This window comes from Leptosomus discolor, chromosome 1 (genome assembly GCF_034619465.1).
Source record: "Leptosomus discolor isolate bLepDis1 chromosome 1, bLepDis1.hap2, whole genome shotgun sequence".
Classification (NCBI taxonomy): Eukaryota; Metazoa; Chordata; class Aves; order Leptosomiformes; family Leptosomidae; genus Leptosomus; species Leptosomus discolor.
The window spans coordinates 89,613,156-89,619,777 of record NC_141391.1 but is presented as its reverse complement, the minus strand read 5'-3'; the positions used below and the strand labels follow the sequence as shown (position 1 = coordinate 89,619,777).

At 38.1% G+C, this 6,622-nt stretch overlaps 1 non-coding gene across 1 annotated transcript; it reads left to right on the top strand.

Annotated features, from left to right (window-relative positions):
* The first annotated feature begins 4,728 nt into the window (after positions 1-4,728).
* LOC147416255 (signal recognition particle RNA) lies at positions 4,729-5,014 on the top strand. The gene has a single exon (XR_015184234.1).
* Positions 5,015-6,622: the final 1,608 nt, after the last annotated feature.

The window sequence follows — 6,622 nt, the reverse complement described above, 5'->3', positions numbered from 1 at the left end:
GATCAAGAAAAAAAGAATCAAAGATGATTAAATAAAAATGTTGTAGGTTTTCAGGACAGACATAAACAAATTTTTTTCAGACGCATTACATTCAGATTGAGTTTCTTACTTTGTCAAGAGCTTGCTTCATCATAAAGAAGGTTAGACCTGTTAAAATTTGAAGTGTTCTGTAAGAAAGTGCCAGGTACGTTCCTGATTTTGACACAATTTTTAAGACATAAGAAAATAAATGTTTGCAAAATTGCAGCCCTTTCTGACAGTTCTCAGGTGGAAGACAAGAAAACATTCAGTCAAGAAGATACTTTGAGCTGACAAGTTGTAGCAACAGCTTTTGCTCTGGATCCTGACTGTCTTCCCAAGTCTGAAAATTGCATGTCCCCTGCCGGTCAGAGTCCGTCCTTTCCATTATAACAAAAACTTTTGTCTTAAAGAATCGAGGTGACCATAGAAGACAAACACAAGGACTTTAGAAGTCCTTGCTAGTAAGCATACCTTATACTCAACTGCAGCAGAATGTAACAAGCTATAAGCGTTTTCATACCTCACATCAGTGGTTAAAATAGTCACTTCTCGACTTGCTCAGATCAAACAAGTTATAAGCCATGTGCACTGCTCTTTAATTGGACAGATAGGATTTTAATGGACAGTTTTTCTTTCTCTCTTCTTAAGGACACTACCATCTTTCCAGTGCTGGCACCATCCTACCTACATATTAGCCCACCTTACATTCTTCATTTGTGTGTTCACCACATAAGCAGCATGATCAGAATATGTGTATTTGGCAAGACACTGAAGTTCTTCTACTTGCCAGTCCTGGTTTCATATCAAAACTATTCGTATCAACTGCAGTTTCATTTCAACAAGCTAATAAAATCCTCTAAAATCCTATATATCAGCAAAAAAGATTCTGCACAGCTGCCCCTATCAGCAAAATAAGCAGTTTAAGAGTTTATGGTGCACACAGCTGAGTGATGAGGAAGTTTGTGCACTGGTCCCTGCAAATACATAGTCCTGCATTAGTCAGAAGTAAGCTTCTGGCAAGGATTTGGCATTTTTATACCTCTTTTTGGCAGTGTTTATAGCTGAGGTATAATTTCAGACTGGACAGAGCTGGATGGACAATTTCATCTCATCATATTGACATTGTAGAGAGCTATTGGTCTAGCTATCAGTTGAAAAGCTTACAGAGATAGAAAACAGAAACCGAAAAGCAAAAAGAACCACATTTCAAATGAAACATAATTCTTTTTCCACGTTACTCCTGAGCTCGCTTTTTCAAAAAAGAAAAGGGAAAAAGGAACTGATCATCTTCACATCATTTCATTTAACAATGAGGCCTAATTTATAATATGTAATTCTTTTCTCATTTTACTTATGGGATTTTTAACCACTTTCCATTTTGCTCTAGCTCTTAGATGACATCAATAAACTTGTCTGAAGTACTGCCATTGTCCCTGTCTCCTTTTTGAACCTCTTGCCAACATTCTTCATCTTCAACTATTGTTTATATCCTTTCAATATTTTCCTCAGTTGAGCTCACAGATCAGAAAATCTGTAGGCACTATTATTACTGTGCCATACCTCAGAAACATAAGAAAATGCTGATGGAGTGCCCTAATTGCTAGAAGGGCAGACTGTATTATGTTCCTGTGACTGCAGCTCTGTATCTAATGTGTAAATGTCCTGGATAAAAAAAAAAAAAAAAAGAGTGCACGTTTCTCAACAATAAATTCAATTTTCCTGTCACTGAGAGAAAGCACTACCTACATCACTACCCAGTGATTTTAACCACAACACAGTGACTGTGAAGTGTATGTAAGCCCTGATTGAGTTGCTACTCTCTGATTCTGCCAAAGCCTTCAGTTGTTGTGAAATTATACTGCTATTTTAAATAGAATTGTTTGGATGTACTTCTACTGTATTCACTCAAGTGAAAAACAGGAATCTCATCTAGACCACTTCATATATTTGCAAGGCCAGAAAATACCCGTCTCCAAAGACAAAATCTCAAAAATTATAGTATACAGTCTAAAATAAGATAGAAACTTGCTCTCTCTTTCCCGGAACACTGTAACTATCTGAGAGAGGTTTCCTTCTCATTGCAGATAATATATCTATTAATATCTATTATTTAGTAGTTTGATAGATTTGTTTTTCGAGTCCAACATAAAAAGTTAAAGCAGATGAATGCAAAAAGAGGTTTCAGCTTTAAAAACAGTGAATAGCAATCAGACATAGGGCAGAATAAAACCATCCTAAATTATTAACTGCAGTGATTCATGTATTCAGTTCACTCTGCTAAAGGTAGTTAGGCCGTATCGCATGTTTTGCCAAAAGGGGAAGGGGTTTAAGTGATCGAAGTGCAGCTACATCCTCTAAGAAATGCCATCTTGAAACCAGCACTCCAGGCTGCAGAATAATGTAAAATGAATAAACTACATGATCTTCTAGCTTCTGCTCGCTGGACAACACATCCATCTGTACAGCTGTGTTGATTCCTGGATAAAAGTGCATTACCACAATAGCCATTGTGGGTTATTTTACCCATGCAAAATTTCATTCCTTGAGTAATAAATAATCCAAGGTTTAGTTGAAGTTCACAAACCAGATCTTTCCAGTCATGCTATGCTCACATCTGTAGAGACACCACACCAAAAGGAATGGAAACAGTTGGCTAACAAGCTTCAGAGTTTCCAATCGATTTATTTGCACAATAGACTTAACAGTCCTCCAGCGCATTACTGTAGGGAGACAGTAAAGAGAAAATATTCACCAAGAAGCAATAAAATGCAAAGAAAGTCATCCTTTTCCAGAATCCTTCTGCAGCTTTCTAAAAGTTACTTTCATGTTGTTTTATGGGCAATAAAATCTTTAACAATCCGTTCTTTCACAGATTGCTCTTTAGCTTTAAGCATGAGCTCATAACAATGAAATATTTAACAACAAACTGTTTGTTAATGAACCAGCTCTGTAGTAGGTCTGAAGCTTGGAGCATATCTAATGAGAAAACCCACTTGTATGAAACTGTATAACTGGTAAATGGAGAGAAGGGTCTTCTCAGGGTTTTATACCAACCTGCTACAAGGACAGTCTATAGATGCAAAAACATTTCTTAATGTGAATTCTAAGTATTTGCATAGCAGGTTTCTTTTAATTGGGAAATTCGTTGTCTTTCTCCTTTTAAATTTTTTAAGTTCTGCGTTTTGTAGGGTATTAGAAACCAAGAAAAACCTTGAGTAGGTTGGTATCTTATTAACACTGTTGTTCTAGTGGTGGTTGCATAATGTAAGTACTTTTCTGGATAATTGCAAATAATTGCCTTATATCATGCAAGTATTTACACAAGTGTTTTGTTTTAGGAAACCTCTGTTCTGTCAAAGATTGAAGTTTATCTTTGCTAGAATCTTTCAATATCTTCTGCTTTCCATAAATTTGTCTTTACACATTTTTTATCTCCATGTTTGCAAAGAAGTAACTCTCAAATTCATAACTTCATTAGGGGAACACGATATTAAATTCTTGCAATTCTTACAACATGGATGGAAAATGATGAAGAGTAGCAAAAGATATGCAAAAACTCTTAAAATATGTACTTTCACTATACAATTTTCAGCTTCTACCTAATAGCTTAAGATACTCAGATAGAGTTAAGGTGAGCATTTTAGATTTAATTACAGAAAAGATGTTTTCTTGCTGTTTGATCGCTGGACAGTGCAGTAGATCCTACTAAGTCATGGCTGTTGCTAGACAGAATTTATGTCTCATCTTGATAGTTTTGTTTTTAACTTCTTATTTTCCTGTATAAATTACTGTCCTTTGGACAGTATAAGGTTTATAGATAATGATAACAGATAATGGACTGCTGTAATATTGGTACACATTCAGAAACGCAGAACTATTACATGATGTTCTGTGCACACTGTGAAGCAAAATCATTGTGGAGGAAATGCACTGAAGAATTCTTTTCCATCCTCATTATTTGTTCTCTCCAGGACTCTGATAATGCAAGTACGAAATAGCTAAAATAGTTTCCTTTATCTATTAGAAATGTGAGAAGAAACACTTTTTTTATATTTTGAAACACGACTTTTTTTGAAGTTTGTAGTGTGACCATATATAGAAATTATCCAGACAGAGTTAACCATATACTTAAATGTGGCTAAAATATATTCTTCCTGAGTTTCTGTGGGTCTAGAGATGTCTGAATGGAATGTGGTTACCCAAGTTTCAAACTGGAGCCTAATGTAAAATCCGTTCTGTATTTTAGATATTTACATGTTATTGAAAATTTGAGGAACTTCCGTACACGTTATCAAGTGGTTTGAATAATTTCAACAGTATTTATAGATTAAAAAAAAAAGAAAGAAAGAAATTAAGGGACCTGAATTCCTCATGCAGATTTTGTCTTTGACACATGAAATAAGAAGTGGACACATAAAATAAGAAATGTGCATTTACATAAAACTTCAGCATTTTAAAATTCTGAGCCTTTTCAGGACATCCTTTCTTTTCTCTTAATCATCTTTTCAATTTTTTAAACCTGCAGCATAAAGGTTAGTTTCTCCAAGGTATAAAGATCTCAGCTGCTAAGCAAAAGCCATATCATACATTGATAAAAACTAGGAAGTTCTGTATCAATAGGAGTTCTGCTATGGCAAGTGACTGGTGATTGCTAGCAAAACCAGCACAGGTCGCAGCGCCAATTAATTTTTGCTGTTTCTCAGAAAAGACATGAGCGGTGGTGCACACCTGTAGTCCCAGCTACTCGGGAGTCTGAGCCCGCCCAGGAGTTCTGGGCTGCAGTGCGCTATGCTGAGCGGGTGTCCACGCTAAGGCCGCCATCAATATGGTTAGCCCCGGAGAGCCAGGGCACACTAGGTTGACTAAGGAGGGGTGAACCGGCCCAGGTCGGAGACAGAGAAGGTCAAAGCTACCGTGGCGATCAGTAGCGGGATCACGCCTGTGAATAGCCACTGCAGCATAGCCTGGGCAACACAGAGAGACAGGGGCTCCTATATTGTAATGGGTCTGCCTTAGATGCTGCCCTCACCGTGCTGTGCAGTGGTAGCTAGATAACACACCAGTGTTTTGACTCCTGCTGAGCAGGGCTCACACAGCACCAAGGCTGCTTCCCCAACATTTCCCCAGTAGGCTGGGGGTGGGTAAAAACTTGGGAGGGGATATAGCCAGGACAGCTGACCCAGACTGACCAAAGGGATACTCCATCCCACATGACGTCTGCTCAGCAGTATAAGCTGGGGAAAACAGGAAGAAGGGGGGGACATTCGTTTCGTGTTTGTCATCTGCAGCAACCGCTACGCGTACCAGAGCCCTACTTCCCAGAAAGTGGCTGGACATCGCCTGCTGATGGGAAGTAGAGAATAAGATCTTCTGGTTTGCTTTTGCTTCCGCGAGCAGCTTTTTCTTCATTAAACTGTCTTTATCTGACCCATGTGCCTGTTATATTTTCTCTCTCCTGTCCAGCTGAGGGGGTGAGAGTGATAGAGCAGCTTTGGTGGGTACCTGGCATCTGGCCAGGGTCAAACCACCACACAGGTGACTGCTGATTGCTAGCAAAACCAGCACAGGTCGCAGCGCCAATTAATTTTTCTGTTTCTCAGAAAAGACATGTATGCATTTGGTGCATCTGCATTAGCATTTTAGTTTAGTTCTAAACTCAGCTTTTGAAGCAAATCTTCTGAACATCCCTCCAAATGTGCTTTGATTTGTATTTCAGAGCAGTCTTTGGGATGCAACCCGGGGTCTTACGGATGAATCTAAAATGGAAGACGCACTCCCAGGATACCTCTAATGCTCTCTAACCACTCCCAGGTATTGAATCCATGGAATCAGTCTAGAGACCACCTGAAGTAATAATCCTTCAAAATGCTTATGGTGTGAATGTCAGCTCCTTGGTGCCATCTGTTTCTCTGCAGATACAGTCCTGTTGATCTGCACTACTTGCTAATATAGACATTGTTACGCTTTCATCCTATTTGAGCTCATTTCCATTCATTGCCTGTGCAGCTGCAGCAGGTGTCTCTTTTCTGTGTTGGTTTAGAACTCTTACTTGACAGAAACTGCAAAATATCCCACAGGAGCTCTTTTCTTGGTCACTTTTATCCTTTAGACAGTAATAAGTAATAATTGTGTGGCAAATCGAGAGACTTTCTTAGTAATGTACACAATGTTTTAATAAATATTCTGGATAATAAAAATACGGGTAGAACTCCGCGTCCTCATATATGTTTTTATTCTTATCCGAATATTATATAGTTGTCATCTATGCCACTTCCACAATCTTCGTTCTCCTAGTCCTTTTATATATCACACTGGCCTCTGTCATCCCAGCTTGTACAATTCTCCTCTTTAATCTTTTATTATTACCTTTGTCTTGTGGTTCTTCTTCAAATTTCGGAGAGTGTAGAGCTTCCATATGTACTTTCTTGTGGGTTGCAGTCATCTCAGGTATTTTTTGTTGGTTTTTAACCTAATGTCCTGTTCTACTAATCTGCTAGTCATAATGCATTCTATGTTCACCAGTTATACAATAACAAATAATATTCTGTCTGATAATGGGAGGCTTGCAAAGAAGCATCTTTTTTCTGTTCATAATTAGAAA